The following is a 16844-nucleotide window of genomic DNA, read 5'->3' on the forward strand; positions in this document are numbered from 1 at the left end:
GTGAGGGGGAAGGAAACACGGGGAAAGGAGGCAAGGACGTGAGATCAGGGAGGAAAGAATGTCCCTGGGGGTAGGGTCCTGGCTGCCCCGCTTACCTCTCCACTGAGGGCATCTGGTTTGTAGAACAGTTCAGTTTACCCATACCAGTTTCCCAGCGTCTCTAGACAGCTATCTTTGAAGTTTTATGGCTTTGGCACAGAAATGGCTTCAGTCTCACCAGATAGCTCAGAAATAAATAGGAGGGGTGTTTCATTATAACCACAAATCCGTAAGAGCGAAATTCGGAGAAAAAGGAAAATGAAAATAGTGTGTTTTGTTTTAAAAAGTTTGTCCTAAGGTCGTTACCCAGTTATGATTCATTTTACCCGGCAAGAAAAGTTAGAGGTTGCCCCTATTGTGAGTCACAATATTTTTCTTGTGGATTTGTTTTGAATATTTTATTTCTTGGTTTGTTAAAAAATTATTAATGTCAGATGAAATAATCAATAGAAATCAAGTTGAGGTCATTACCACAAAATAAGGTTACATGCAGGGCCTTCAATCATTTAGGGAATATTTGATAGACATGACTAAAATTTTAATCTTCAGTGTCAGTACATTTCAAATTAAATTCAAGTGCAGTAAATGCTTTTATAACATTGCTGAATCTTAACATGGTTGCAGACTTAAACTTACTTCTCATTATATTTTCTGATATGACTTGGAACGTGTTCTTGAGGGAAATATACTTTTTAATCTGTAATACACAGGACACTATCAGCCCTAATAGAGGCCTGGATTAATATAAGTGGGATCAGCCAGAATTAATAATTAAAAAATAATAATCATGGCAAAGTCCAAGAGCAACAAAAACCCAGATCTCAGTACATCTACCTGAAACACTGAATGTCACTGCTATAGGCCAGGAGTGCTCCCAGATCTCAGTACGTCTACCTGAAACACTGAGTGTTACTGCTGTAGGCCACTAGTGCTCCCAGATCTCAGTACATCTGCCTGAAACACTGAGTGCCACTGCTATAGGCCACGAGTGCTCCCAGATCTCAGTACATCTACCTGAAATGCTGAGTCACTGCTATAGGCCATGAGTGCTTCTAGTCAAACTAAGCATTTTGCTGTTCCATAGAAGTTATCCAAAGATCTCTGCAAACTGCTGTAGTGGATCCTGAGTGCTCTGAGGAATACTTAGTAAAATCCTCCCCCGTATGAGGCATTGGTAAGCTTAGACCAAGTCCTTGAGAGTTAAAAATTCAAACATAAGTTAACAAATTGCAACCACTAACAATGATAGCTATTGTTGCTCATCTGGCATGGTGGTAAAATGGTGTGATTATCGAATTGTGACACTGTTTCCTGTTAGATAAAGATAGCTTCTAAGGTTCATAGCATAAACAAATAATAAAAATAAATAAATGAGAGAGAGAGACAGAAAAACAGAGGAGGGACCAGGTGGTAAGAGGCAGATGATCTACCAGGTCAAGAGGGAAACAGGAGAGGGTAAAGGAAAGTGAATATAATAAAAATAAATTATATATATTATGAAAATGCCATAATGATACCATTATTACATATGATCAACATATGGTAACTAAAATGTCTAGTTTCACTCTGGTATGAAAAGTATTTACTAAAAGATTTCAACAAGCAAAAAAAAAAAAAGAAAGAAGAAGAAGAAGTCCAAAAAGGCTCCATCGAAGAACTGTAAACAGGCTTGAGCATGTAGTTTCAAGAGCACATGATGGCCTATGATTGGGTATCTACCACACAGACACTTTCTGTAGCCAATGTGTGCTAGTGAGGTCCTTTTGCTTTGATGAAATATCTGGGGGAACAAACTGAAGAGAGGAAAACCATGTTTGGCTCACCCTTGCTGCTTTAGAGATTCCAGTCCAGGCTCTGATGTTTCTCAACTACTGTTGACACATGTGCTGGAGACCAGCTGATCACCTAATGGCAGCATGAAGTAGGGACAAAGAATCAGGGGCAAGATACATCTTTGGGGTAGTCCCCTGATGGCCTGTGTCCTCCAACGGGCCCCTACTTCCTAGTTTCTCCCACTTCCCAATCATGTCATCCAATTACAGAGCTATCTATATATGACTCTACGAGTGATGTTACAATGTTTGTGTTTCAATCACCTCCCTAACGCGGACACTGCACTAAGGACTAAGCCCGCAACACAGGAGCCTTTGGGGAACAATTCAGATCACGTTGACATTGGATTCTATGTCTTGGTCCCTAAGGTATGAGCTCGCTAGTGCCAACCAAACTGCACTAGAAACCTGAGGGGATTCTGTTTCAACGCCAGGGATGGTACCTCATTCATAAAAATGGGACACAAGCTATTTCCTTGCACCTGTAGCCTTTTTGTGAAAATCGATGCCTTAATTAAGATGTAAGAGTACTTTACAACCCTTTATTATGTTCAATAATTCTAAGTGTGAGCACAGATGGTGGGAGAATGTAGTGCTGGCGGACGATAGAGCTTTTGGCTTTCGCTCTTAGCACTTAGTCCTACATTCATCCCCGACAAATGAGATGTGCATTTGTCTTGTAACTGGGATAGCCATTTGGGTTGTGAGTTGTCACTGAAACGTTGCGTATGGTGTGGCATTTCAGTGAACTTTAAGCCAGATTTATCCATGTTCAAATCCAATTTCTGCACTTTGTAGCCACGTGACTTTAATCTTTTGGTATCCGTAGCTATAAAATGAGGATAATACCAATATCCATATAGATATAGATTTGTTGAGATCATTAAATGAGTTCATATGGACATAAAGAACTTCATGCCCCGCATAACAATTTCACTAAGTGTCAGTGTTTGATATTGTCACAAATTGCAGTATAAATTTGGATGAAAACAAATCCAGTTGCTGTGTTTCTAAGCTGCACCACACTCGTAATGAATTCCAAAGGCATCATGATAGGATCCTAAATGAATTAGGATTGCACACTGCCATGTACCCAGCATGGTGATAGGCACCTACTATAGTATCTGCAGCAACAGAAACTATGTGACGTGCTCCTAGCCCATCAGGGGCTTATAGTCCAGTTGGTACTAAATAGGTACCCAAAGGAGTTCTTTGGTATCAGAACAAAGACGCATACTGGTTTTGAGGTACAGGAGGGAGTTGTGGTAATTAGAGTAACAAGAGGAGACCGGTGTGCGGGAAAGGCTCATTTGGAATAGCAACGCCCAGAGACCTGAATGTCTTCCTCTTCCGTCCCCAGACTGAGGTGACAACAGTACCATGGACCAGGTCACGCGACAGGATTCTACAAGTCCAGTCATTCTCCAAACTCTGTCAACATACGAGCCTGGAGAACTCCGCAAAGTTTTTTCTGCTCTGAGCAAACTTCCCTGTCACCTGTAGACTAGGACTGTCACTCTTTTTTCCATACAACCACAGGTCATGCCCCGGCTTCCACCAAAATTTCTCCCTAACCTACTTAATGCCTTTAAACCTCTCACACCAATCCCATGGCCTCTATCTCCCTGGAGCACACATCGGACGGTTCATCCCCGGGGGCTTGCCTAGGGGTTACTCTCTGTGAGGTCGAATGCAAAACACAGTTGAGAAAAAAACAAATATCCTCTGTGCGCATCATAGAGACACGGCAGAGTTATTCTCATAATCAATGCTAACTTTGGGTAATGTTAGATACAGACTGAATACAGCCTCAGTTTGCCCGTAGTTGAGGGATGTAAGCTGTTGAGCAAGCTTCTTAGGAGGATCATAGAAGGTTATCACCGTGTGTCAGCAGGGGCACAGAAATAATAGCTAAAGCCCGGAAAGCCATTGGCAACGTGTAAAAGGAATAAACGATGCAGGAGTGGATAGGCTCTGCAAAAGAAAGAGGTCAGACAGAGAAAACAGGGTGGGGGTTGGAGTGGGGGGTGGGGGGGGGTTGGGGGGGTTGGGGGTGAGGGGGTAGAGCTAGTGACCAAAGAAGAAGGAAGAGAAGCTTAAAGGTCAAAGGACAGACAAGGGAGCAGTATTGTGTAGTATTGTGTCATCCCTTACAGCTTGGTTTTCTTAATGGCCCTCTACAAAATATCAAATGGCTTTGTGGGAAAGGTTTACAAGTCATCTCGTGTTTTACTTTTGGATATATACACCCTCACACAGCCAATAATAGTCACCCGGGTTTTAACGTGAAGGACAAGGATGGAAATGTCATAAATTACTCTGAGAGATAATTACCCGTAGCTGGTCTACCAAGTCTTCTGTTGTGGTCTGGATGTGAAATGTCCCACGTAGCCTCGTATGTTTGAACCTTTGGGTCTCGAGTGCGGCTTTGTTTTGGGAGATTGTGGAACCTTCAGAATTCAGAGTCTCACTAGAGGAAGTGGGTCGTTAGGAGCAAGCCCTGAGGTTTTACAGCCTGTTCCCACTTCCTGTCTATTCTTTGTTTCTGACTATGAATGAATTGTGACTAGTGACCTACCATGTCAGGGCCCCAAAGCCTTGTCCTCTCCTGCCATGACGGCCTCTGTCCCTTTGTAAACCACCAGCCAAGATGATTTTTCCCTCTCTGCCCCTCCCTCCTTCCCTCCTACTTCCTCCCTCCCTCCCCTTCCCGCTCTCCCTCCTTCCTCCCTTATTTCTTTACTTAAGTTGCTCTTGTTTGTTTGTTTTTTGAGACAAGGTTTCTCTGTGTAGCCCTGGCTGTCCTGGTACTCACTCTGTAGGCCAGGCTGGCTTCAAACTCACAGACATTCACCTACTTCTGCCTCCTAAATGCTGAGACTAAAGGTGTGTACCACCACGCCCAGCCCTTAAGTTGCTTCTGCTGGTTTTTGTGTGGTGGTGGTGGTGCTGCGGGTGTCAGGTGTTCTATCATAGCAACAGGAAAAGTATTTGGCTCCCCTTGCTCCCAGGTGCTTTGACTCAGCTCAGAGAAGATGAGGGAAATCCAGTCTGAACAAAGGAAATCCGTGAGTTTTCTGAAGTTTTTTTGTTTTTGTTTTTGTTTTAATAAATAGGGTTTTGTTTTTTCATATCTATCTGATGACACCCTATTGGGCCAGAAGGAGTGTGAGCAAACAGATTCTTTCCGATTATGCTTCTGTGAATAGCAAAGAGTATTTTTATGACTATACAAGTTGAGACTACATGACCAGATGACAATCACACTGTAAACTGGTCACTCTGTAATCCTTTACCCCAATTACTGCCTACTGAATCCACTGAGCATAAATGTTCTAAAGACGAGCTTTACCAAAAGCTAACCTGGAGCTTAATTCGAAGGCAGCAAAGAAATCTCAAACCATCACCGTCAGCATCCTCCGGACTTGCTCGCCCTGAGAGTTGATCTTGACCTCTTTCCAACCACCAAGTATACAAGGCTGGCCGACCAGCGTTTTGAACTTCTTCCATACCTGGTGCTCAAGCTGGCTCGGGGCAGTCTTTCATTTACAGTTCCACAGAGCATTTGAACTGCCTCCCCACACTCCAAACTGCCCCATGGCTGACAAGTCCTTTAACCAAATACGTGTGCTTGATTTTATGAATGATTTCTCTTGTAGTAGACATAATCTCTTCCCAAAAGAGGAAGCTGGTGTTTTTATTCGACCCTGACCCCCCACACCCCCACTCCTGCCACCCTTGTCAGTATGCATCTGAAGTGCTATCATCAGTTCTGAACGTCCATGTTTAGGAGAAGTTTAAATTAAATGAAAATTCCATCTGCACAGAATAAGACTTGAAGGCGTTGCCTATGAGGGACCGTTAGAAAATCCAGGAGATTGGGTCTAGAGGACAAATGATGTAGAAAACAAAGGAACAACAACAATAATAAACCCTCTTAACTATCTGAAGGCCCAAGATGTGTATAGAACATTGACCTTGCCACTTGGCTTCTGAAAAATGAACGTGGGGCTCTAGGCTTTGTGGACACACACTGTCATTCAAAAGACCCTGTGCTGAGGGCAGCAGAGGAAGCTGAATTTCCACAAGAACCACAAGTTACTGGCTGCAGCTATGTACGGAGCAGCTTCCTAGTACAAACAAGATCCTGAGGCCCAATAATACAGTGAGGTAGGCTTCGGCTTGATGCAAAGAGAGGGCCAGAGGGCCTTTCTGGCTGCTCTGAAGTAGAAAGTTCTATCTCATGCAGTTGTGTATCGCTCAGACCCAGCAGACCCTGGTTGTTCACCAGCAGAGACTTCAGCTCCACACGCATGGTTTACTTCCTATTTGGATGTGGCAGACAGTGTCGTGCTATGCACCTTAGGCTGGTCTGAAGTTCCCTATCTCATGGTCCAGCCTGGCCTTGAACTTTCAGCTTCCCATCTGAGCCACCTGCCTGTGAGCTGGGAGCTGGGAATAACAGGCGTGTGTCGCTAATGTCTTCAGTGTTAGCTAAAGATGCCAGCTCTGACCATTGTCCCTCACACAGGAGTTACTTGGTGAGTGTGACAGAAAAAGAAACAGAAGCATTGAAGACCTCTGTCCACTTAGAGAGCAGAAAGGTGACTAGTCGATTACCTTTCCCCAGAAAATCCCTAAGGTGACCTAAACGGTGCCGACAAGGGAAACATTTAATAATGTTTTTAATCATGCATTCTTTTCGCCATCTTGCGAATCCTCAGATGTGTGAGTAGCTTCATACGTGTTGACCAGAGAGGATAAGAAACCATAAATGACACACAGATCTGCAATAAAAAGGTGAGATTGTGGTAGCCCAAGGGAGGGGCTGGGGCCACCACACAAGTTCCCGGGACAGGGGTGCTGAGAAATAGAGACAGAGATGACGCAAAAAACCGTGTCACTTAAGAAGTGTGACACTGCTTCTTGCTTATCCAAATTTCAGCAGCCTGTGTTAAGTTTACAGAAGCCAAGAGTTGACAGTTGAGCTTAAATTGTGAGAAAGAAACAAGAAGAGAAATAGCACCTTTCCGCGGGCCAGGTGAGCTGATCTTGACGTGAACAGGGAGCAAGCTGCCTCGTAGCAGGCCAGCTGTGATGGGACACTAGTTCCATTTGTGGTTTGGCTGTCTGAAGTGCCAGGCTGAAGAGTGTGAGAACAAGATGTGGGCCCCAATTCACACCCTTTCCTTCCCTAACACTAAAAATGTCTTCATTTGTAGGACATAATGCGCAGGCTTAAAGGCAGGGATGAAGTTCAAGGGCATCTGTGCGTGTCTTCATCTGAGTGTGAGAGGGGGAAAGATGTCTTAATCACCAGGACTTTCTGAGAGGTGACATTCAAACTGGGCTTCACATGACCAAAAGAGAAGCTCAGAGTCAGGCAGGTCACACAGAGACCAGTCAGGGTGAAAGTTTAGTCATGTCTCAAACACAGAAGCTTACGCCCCTAATGGAGCAGTGGCCAGTTGATGTCATGGTGCATGTTCAAAAGAATCCACACTGTAACCGTATGGCTCATACTATCTCAGAGGCTATAAAGCACATCCCCCGTGTCCTCCCGCTAGAGGTTGACTGGGAGGAAAGGCCACTGGACCTGTGCGCTGGCTGGACATGCCTTGTATACTCCGGCTGAGGCTAGAACTTACAACCGAACCCATGGCCAGGTAATACTGCCACGGGTTGACGTCAGCCAATGAGACAAAAAGGAATCAGAAAGGGGCTAGCAGTTACGTGGCTTACTCTTTTTCTACTCAGAGACTCCATTTCTAGATGTTTCTAGACAGTGTCTCAGCGAGGCCTTGTGAGACTAGGTATGACTTTCCATCTGAAGGAAACTACCCACGGTGAGTGGGGGTGACCCAGCCCATCCATGGCTGCAGCACGGGCAGAACAAAAGCAGAGAAGGGAGAAAGCTCACTGGACGCCATCACTCCCTTTGTCATGCTTTCTGCCTGCATGTGAACTGTTTTCTGCCATGCTAGGTGATGCGCCAAACCTTCTGAAAACAGGAGACAAAGTCAAGACTCCAGGTGATCAAGGAAACAACGGGGTGCAAAGATGACCTACTATCCCCTGTTGACTCTCACCTACGAGGGTTTGACTATGTCCCCCAAATTTAATGGGTTGAAAAATCTAGTTTTCAAATCCATGTACATTTTAAGGGTTTTGAAGATGAAGCCTCTTAGAGGTGATTGGGTATTGTGGACTCTCCCCCATGAATGGGTACCTACTTGTGGATGAATCGCTTATTAAGAGAGTGACTCTAGCCGGGCAGTGGTGACGCATGCTTTTAATCCCAGCACTCGGGAGGCAGAGGTAGGCAGATTGCTATGAGTTCAAGGCCAGCCTGGTCTACACTGCGAATCCAGGACAGCCAAGGCTAAACAAAGAAATGCTGGAGAGAGAGAGAGAGAGAGAGAGAGAGAGAGAGAGAGAGAGAGAGAGAGAGGAGAGAGAGGAGAGAGAGGAGAGAGAGGAGAGAGAGGAGAGAGAGGAGAGAGAGGAGAGACAGACAGACTCCACCATAAAGGTAAGTTCCCTTTGACAAGGGTCCTCATCTCGCCATCTCACAGTCTCTGCCCGTTGTCCTCAGCCTCTAGAATAGTGAACTTAAACAGATCTCTAAGTGTTCAGCCTTGGCTATTCCATTTTAGCAACAGACGGTGGCCACCTTTCCTTTCCCTTCACTCTTGCCTCCTGGGACAACATTCCCTAGGAAGAGTTGACACATAAGTCGTTACCTTGGGCAGTTTTCTAAGGAAGTTTTGTCAAGGTATGTGACATGACTCACTTCACCCTCAAAGACACCTCAAGAAATGAGTAGTCTTACTTTTCGCCCAATGTACAAACCAAGAAGAGAGCTGAACATATAGGTCACGTGGCCAACTCTGAGGCCTGCACTGGTCAGACCGGCTGAGTCCACCGGGCTCTAAGAGTTAGCTCCAAACTCAAGGTCACAAAGACTGCCATGAAGCACATTTTTACAGTCCCTTAGCTGACATTGGACTTGTGTCAGGGAGAACAGTCCCCTTGTCATCAGTAGCAGCAGCAGCAGCAAACATCTGTTCTGCACAGAGTCAGCAGGCCAAGCTGCACATACGGAGTGACGAAGATGCACTTGCCTTAGGAACAAGAAGAGCGGTGCTCTCCTAGACTTAGTGATGCTGAGAAATCACATACCGATACAGTGCTCTTAAGTGTCTGAATCAATGTAGAACAGGCCATGGTATCTGGAAATGGTAGCTCACTCCTGCAGTAGGGAGGTGGTACCAGGAGGGATCTGGTTTTCAACCTCAGTTGAGACCAGCCTGGGCTGTGTGAAACTTTACTTAAACATTATTAATTAATTAATGTTTTAATTTTTAAAAAAGAAACTGGGAGATAGCTCAAGCAATAAGGTACTTGTGCAAGCCTGAGGACTTGTCCAATCACTAGAGGCCAAATGTAAAAACCCACGTGTCGCAGCACACACTTGTAATCTCAGGCAGACATGGGCTTACTGGCCAGCTGGTCTGATGTAATTGGTAAGTCCTAGGTCAACGAGAGATCCTGTGACAGGTGACACTTGAGGCACACCACCAGAGGTTCACCTCTGGCCTATATCCACATTAACATGTATGCATGTGTGTACACACACATGCATTCACACACATACATGTAGGTATACATGAGCACTTGTAAACTCTTGGGGCTGGAGAGATGGCTCCAAGGTTGAGAGCGCTTTGCTATTCTTGCAGAGAACCCAGGATCAGTTCTGAGCACCCACGTGCTGGCTAACAGCCACCGTTCACCCTGGCTCCAGAGGAACTGACACACTCTCCTGACCTTCCAGGGCACCAGGCACCTACATGATGTACATAACACACTTAGGGAAACCACTCGTATACATAAAAACAAAAAAACTTTTCAAATCTTCAAAAAAAATTTAAGAGTGCACCATGCCATGATTAAACAAATACCCAGATCTTATCCATGGATAGGATCAGTTCCAACACCCTGCACAGCATAATGGAGGCACCTCATCTTCAGTAAGTTGTAGCATCAGCCAAGTCCTCATTCGACCCTATCAAAGCAATAAATAGTTCAAGAGACTTATGCCCATTTCTTTGGCCCTCAGGGCTACTCTGTACCCCAGAGTGAAACCCATATCCTCTTATAAACACAGCTGCATGCTCTATGCCCGACTAACACAGGATGGACAACTGTAGTCTGTGCTTAGCGATACACTTCCCTACAGGCATCCTGTGAACATGAAGTAATAGTACTGAGAATTACAGTTATCTTTAATTGCAACTATCTTTGAATACTGGGGGGGGGCAAGCCCCCATGGTTTTCATAGTAATGTCTTTTTTTTCTTAATGTTAGAACCAAAAAGAAAATACAATCACAGGTGACAGAAACTGCTCACACTTAATCTTTAGCAATGATCAGTAAATGAGCCTGAAAATAGGATATTATAAATATCCTTAAGTTTTATTCTGTTTTATTAAAATAAAATGTAAAGATAATAACTTCCGTCTTAAAAGTATAAAACTAAACTAATAAAACTTTCCTTAAAAAATTTTAAGATTACAAAACTGGGCTGAGGCTAATAGCCCGGTGGTAGCATATGTGCCTAGCATGCACAAAGACCTGGGTTCTATCAAAGTATCACAGTGATAATAACTAAAATTCTCCATCTCTGTATGCCTGGACTTTGAGATAATCAAATGAGAAATTTTTTTGAGCCTGTGAAGAACAATCCTCCGAGACATGGGGAAAAGATTCTTTGAAGTAGGAAGTTCTGCCTGAGCTCTGGCACCATAATCGATGCTCAAAATACCCTGTTTAGGTATGGTCCCACCAAACGGAGTCAGAGCTCAGCAAAGGCTTGTGTGCTCCCAGAGTTCTTGGGGGGTGGGTGGCAGGGCAGGAGAAAGGTAGGGGAATTCCCACCTCTGGAGGGCAGCGAGAGGGAACACCCACAAGAACCAGTGATAACTTGGCATAGGTGACTTCCTCTTCCTGAACTTGCTGAAACGGTCCTTAATGTCAAAGTAAAGACACATCAACAACAACAACAAAAGCTTTGTCTTCTTTCTCCCACGGAGGAACAACAGGGATAATTGTGAGACTGCTAAACCGTACTTTCCCAGCCTCTCAGGCTGTAACTTGATTTCAACCGCTGAGAGAGAGAGGAGAGAGAGAGAGAGAGAGAGAGAGAGAGAGAGAGAGAGAGAGAGAGAGAGAGAGAGAGAGAGACAGAGACACAGAGACAGAGACAGAGACACAGAAAGAGATGGAGACAGAGAGAGACAGAGTCAGAGACAGAGACAGAGACACAGAGACAGAGACACAGAGAGAGACAGAGATAGAGAGACAGAGAGAATCTTCCCTCATCCCTCCCAGATTCTTGAGATCAGTGCCCTCTGCCATCCCTGTAGCCTACAGTCATTCTGAAACTCCTTGGGTCTCCTTAACCCTTTACACTCCATGTGCCTATAGGTGTCTCGAGTGTGCCAAAGAACGACAAAGGCTCCTCCTTCTGAATAACAGTCAGGGCATGCACTTCTTCCTGGTTTTCAAATTGGATAGGATCAGTTTACTTAGTTTTAATTTTATTTAAATTATATGTACCCATCTATGTGGACATGTGCACATGAGTGTGGCTGCTGACAGGCAGCCAGTGTGTGTCACATGTCCCTGGAGCTGGAGTCCGGGTGGTTGTGAGCCGTCTGATGAGGGGCTGGGAACTGAATTCACCCTGGTCCTCCAGATGAACAGCACAGGCTCTGAGCTGCCGCTGCCGAGGCACTTCCCTAGCCCTGCGGGTGAACTTCTTATTACCCAAGCAGTACAGTTCCTGTGACTGGGCCTTGCTGTGCATGTTAGCCAAGTTTGCTAGTCAAAAGCCCGGAGGAAAGAAAAAGTAAAAGAAATAAAGCTTAGCTATTATACCTTCAATTAGGAGTCTGGCCACTCTATTTCTTTAGGTAGCAGCCAGTGTGTTACCACAATAGGTTACCTAACAACAGCTCCACACACACTTGTATACACACACACACACACACACACACACACACACACACACACACACTTGTATATACACACACACACCTATACTCCACTATTCCTCTACATCTGTATCTTTCAGGGCGGGAGCAACAAAACCTTCATATTTCAATTTCCCTAAGATTCTTTATTCAGAAGAAGATTCTGGAAAGCTTATGAGCACTAATCTAATTTTGAACATTCAGATCTCCCCACGCCCCACCTCCAATCTTACACATCCACTTTTAAAAAAATTAGGGAGGTAAAATTTTAATGCACTTGCTTTAATTCTTTGAGTGGCCTAAAAGAATGGCGTTTCACTTTTAATCGTAACCAATCTCAACTTTAAGGATAATCCACATATGTAACAGAATCTCATATATTTTTTAGGACTTTGGTTCAGATACAGAAATTCTTCAGGAGTTTATGCTTTTAGCCACGCCTCTGTTTATGGTGGTGTTTAGTTAATTTATATGCCCAGGCTCTATGAAAATTCTGATCTGTGAAAAGTGGCAAGTATAATTTAAGAAACCATCAAAACTTGTAATACTTGCCCAGTAAGTAATCTTTTAAATATTTTAAGCCAGAAGAGATATTGTGTCTATACACACACACACACACACACACACACACACACACACACACACACACACAATCTGTACATTAATGTTTGTGATGGCTTTATTCCTAACTGCCCAAACTCTGAAGACACCAAGACTTCTGTCTGTGGGTTAATGGACAAGTAAACCGTGGTGCATTCTGGTTCAGGGCCAGTGAAGGGATCTCCAGCCACAGTGCATGTTGGTGAGAGAAACGACCTTAAAGGCCACAGAGCTCCTGGTCACAACTGTGTGAGCAAAACTGTGGAGCCTGAAGGAAGAGCAGGGAACCAGGAGGTCAGAGAAAGGACAGTGATGCCACCACAGAGGGCTTCTAGGAGGTACCACCATGCCTTTGTCCAAACTCAGATCTACAACGCCAAGTGTGAGTCCTAATGCAAACCCCAGGCTGGCAGGTAATGACGTGTCGCTTCTATAAGTGCCCCCCTCTGACACGGTGGACAGTGGGAGAGATTATGCACATGTGGAGTCAGAGGGTGGACGGGAACTCTACTTTTCTCTTAGTTTTGCTCTGAAAAAAAAAATCAAATCTCAAAAAGAAAGTTAGATAACTATTTTAGAGATACACCAGACAGAACTGAAACAATTCTGCTTTGAATACTGTCACTAACCATCTACTCTCCAAAAAGAAATTGTTTCTCATGTTCCAACAACAGCAAATTACCAATTCATCTCAGTTTATGATCTGTAAATCTCATATCCCCAGATGTGAATTGGATGTGCAGCAGATGGCATGGCTAAGAAGACAAAGGAGGACATAAAACAATGTACCCCACCTCTAAAGGTGACCATATAAGCCATGGCGTGTACACATCTAGGAAAAGGGACCTTGTTCAGCCTCAGAAATGTTATATAATCTCAGATCAGTAAACAGTTCATTTCTACTTTCATTCTCCTTTATTTGATGGACAGGAGGAGTTGAACACTGCAAGGCCACCCACACACTAAATCAACTAAGTTCAGAGTTCCGTATGCCTTATGGAAAATATTGAGAAAACTGATAACCTTAAAACCGTGATAAAACGGATTAACTTTAGTTTAATTTTTTTTTTCACTTGACAGTTAATAATTCACTGAGTCAATGAAGTGATGTCTATGCTCGGCCTAGGAATCACTTGCATTAAGGTTTGAAATAGCTCCTGGGATGAATGGCATTTTGTTTGTCTGGTTTTGTTTTGTTTTTCAAGATAGGGTTTCTCTCTGTAGCCTTGGCTGGCCTGGACTCACTTTGCAGACCAAGCTGGCCTTGAATTCACAGCGATCTGCCTGCCTCTGCCTCCCTGAGTTCTGAGATCAAAGGTGTACACCACCACGCCTGGCTAAATTTTTTTTTTCCTTAAAAATAAAACAATTGAGACAAGCATAATATAGTTAAAATATGGTTCGGGAGTTGGGGTTTTGCTGTTCTTGTGGTTTCTGCTCTAAAAGTCACTACTGATCAGAGAAGAGGGATTTTTAAGTGTCACATGATAATTGTTCCTCAATACCGTCCCCTAATCTAGCCTATCAGGGCTGTGTTGGTGTTGGGGCTGTCTTAGTAAAACCTTTGACACAAGCGCAGGGAGAATTGCTTCATGGTGAGATATAATCCTTAGAGACAGGAAGACCACCCCCCAGTTTCTACTTGGAAAGCTCCAGAGAATGCAGAGTCCACAAGCTCTGCAAGGGAACTCGGGCGCAGTGGTGTTGGAGCCCGGTGACAGCAACCGTGTCTGGTGGGAGTGACTTATCATGGGCCCCACAGGCAGCGCAGGAGATAAAAAAGAAGTGAGGCGAGGAGAGCTCAGACAGGAAGGAAATGGCAGTGTGTGGCAGCGAGATACTTATTCAGTATCACAGGTGAGACGCTGAGGGTGGCCCAGGAATTATGCCTGTGTCTAAGTCAGGACCATAAAATAAAGGGTGACAGAAAGAATCAAGGCCGTGTGGACTCACAGGATTGGAATGTCCGACTTCTATGGAAAAACAAACAAACAAAAAGCAGGGATAGACAATTTGAGCTGAGTCTGACCTGAAATAAAATCAAATTCAAAAGCCAACTGGAGACCTACCTTCATATTTTCAATTATGAAATTTTAACATAGCAGCCATAAACCTTAGCCTCTGGGACACTAACGGGCTGGCGGGGGGGGGGGGGATCTCTCTTCTCATGCGTCATTACTTGACAACGCGCTGTCTGATGTAACTGGGCAGTGCCCTGCGGCACGCACTTAAGAACTGCTCTTACTTACCGTCTTGTTGAGGGCCTTGTCCTGTGGCCCACACTAGCTAGCCTTGAACTGCTGATCCCCCTGCCTCAGCTTCCAGAGTGCCAAGATTGCTGGTACGAGCCACCATACCACTTATTCTGCTGCTCTGTGTTAGAGAAAGGAATTCATTGCCGAAGGACCAACGAAGGCCTCATAAGGAGTCAACAACAGAAGAGGGCTAGCTCAGTGCTCTGGCTCACCACCCGGAGCTCCTTGCCCGCCCGCCTCGCCTCCCGGGTTCTAGACTGGCTATGGGGGAACCCTAGGAGGAACCCTCCTTGCTGTTGTTCAGCGTCCATTTGGCCTTGGGAAAGTCACTTAAAATTCTATCTTATTTCCTCACACATAAAGTGGGTTGGGGAGTCATAGCGCCTACCCCACCCAACCTTAACTTGAATGTTACGAGAAGAAATTAGATAATGTCTGCGCTGAGTTTTGCTCTCCTTAGAAGAAAGTCCCTATAAAACCTGGGGCAGAAATTGGGCGAACTTTATGAGGGCTGATGAGATCAAAGCCAGCAGCGAGGGGGCCGAGGCAGCTTTCTCCTGCACAGAGGGCACTTACTGCTCCTCACCCTAATAACATTCCTTTCTCAAGATCCTACAGTGATTTGCAGATACTCATTAAGTAAATCTTGCTGCCCTCGAGCGAGGTGTAATTTGCACCCTAACAGCCTAAAGCTTTGTATAAATGAAACCTTGGGAACAGCACAGGGGATATGAAGACAACCCGGGAATTATGGTTTTTAACTTTTCTTTTCTAATCGCCTACTCTTATAGCCGCAAAATAGGATTTATGTTTAATACGTAGTTGCTAAGTGGCCCTTTTAAAGTAGATCTGGTAGGATCATTTGTAAAAAAAAAATATATATATATATATATATATATATTCCTAAATGCAAACAACATGTGAAAGCTTTGGGCAGTTTTAAAACCTTGTACATATGTCCGTGCTTGCTATTAGAATAAACTAAAATGCGATTTCATCCCTTGTGTATTGGGCAGGTCTTTTCTTTCAGGAGGCCATTCAGGTCTCAAGCCAGAGAAAAACCACTGTTTGAGGGAATCCATCTTCCCCACGTATGAGGATCCATTAAGCAGGTCTTGAGGCGTTTGCAGGATGTTGCCTAACCTGCTTTTCTGATGTTTCAACTTGACTGCATTTCGTTTTAATTTGTTAAACTCTCCTGGCAGAGTCTCAGAGTAGAAAGCTGCGCTATCTTATTTTTGAATCTACATGTTAATCTTGTCTAATTGGCCTTCATTTCCATTTGCACAGGCCGCTGGTCTTCACTTCTACAATTAGTGGATCAAATTTCCAAACCTAGCCCCAGCCGTGACCTTATGACATCCACGTAACTGTCTCAAAGTCTGCCCAGGCCTTATAACCGAAGTTACCAGCGTGAGCAAGGGCTGCCCACGGAATGAAGCGCTCGGGCATTTGGGCATTTCTTCTCTGAATCAGACCGGTTGAAAGACAAAGTCCAAGGGCCCTATTATTCAGAACGTCCACCACGGCCTGTGTACATTGTTTTGTATTTTTAGATTTATTCTAGAGTATTGGTGGACAACACACGCTTGAAAGAAGCCAACTAGGAGCAAGCGGCGAATTTTTTTTCTCTCAACCTTCCCAAACTGTCAGTGTAGTCTTAAAAAGAGGAAAACTAACCCCCCTCCCCCATGATTTAAAGAAGTGATCTGCCTGTCTGTATCTGTATTTCTCTCTACCGAGATACCGCATAGTCATCCTGGGATGGGGGGGGGGGGGAAGGACCCTACAATACAGCCACATGATCTCAACAGGGTCAAGTAGGGTCCCTTTCCACATCTTTTTTTTTTTTCTGTTCCCTTTAAGAGTGTGACTCCTCCAGTTAAGACCTTTTCCTCACGTGAATACACATAGCACTAGTAAGGATGACAGATTAATTCGCATCTACTGAGCAGATGGTTTGGGGAGCAGACTGGAAACCTCAGGATGTCTGAGGGGCTAAAAGGAAAAAGGCTGCTGAATTTTCCCTAAGAACACGGCAGCCTTCGTTCTATCCCTCCCCCCGGACTCCCCCACCCACCCAC

At 44.6% G+C, this 16844-nt stretch overlaps 1 long non-coding RNA gene across 2 annotated transcripts in view; it reads left to right on the forward strand.

Annotated features, from left to right (window-relative positions):
* The window catches only part of LOC311595153, a 73965-nt gene extending 57494 nt beyond the window's left edge, over nucleotides 1–16471 (forward strand). The window contains exon 4 of one of the 2 annotated variants that reach the window (XR_014778328.1): nucleotides 16051–16471. This is a non-coding gene — a long non-coding RNA (uncharacterized lncRNA). Of the gene's footprint in view, nucleotides 1–3231; nucleotides 3815–16050 lie in introns of those variants that run through there. The other variant, XR_014778329.1, reaches the window with a different exon arrangement.
* The last annotated feature ends 373 nt before the right edge of the window (nucleotides 16472–16844 follow it).

The sequence above is a fragment of the Acomys minous genome (assembly GCF_964271855.1).
Source record: "Acomys minous genome assembly, chromosome: 3".
Classification (NCBI taxonomy): domain Eukaryota; kingdom Metazoa; phylum Chordata; class Mammalia; order Rodentia; family Muridae; genus Acomys; species Acomys minous.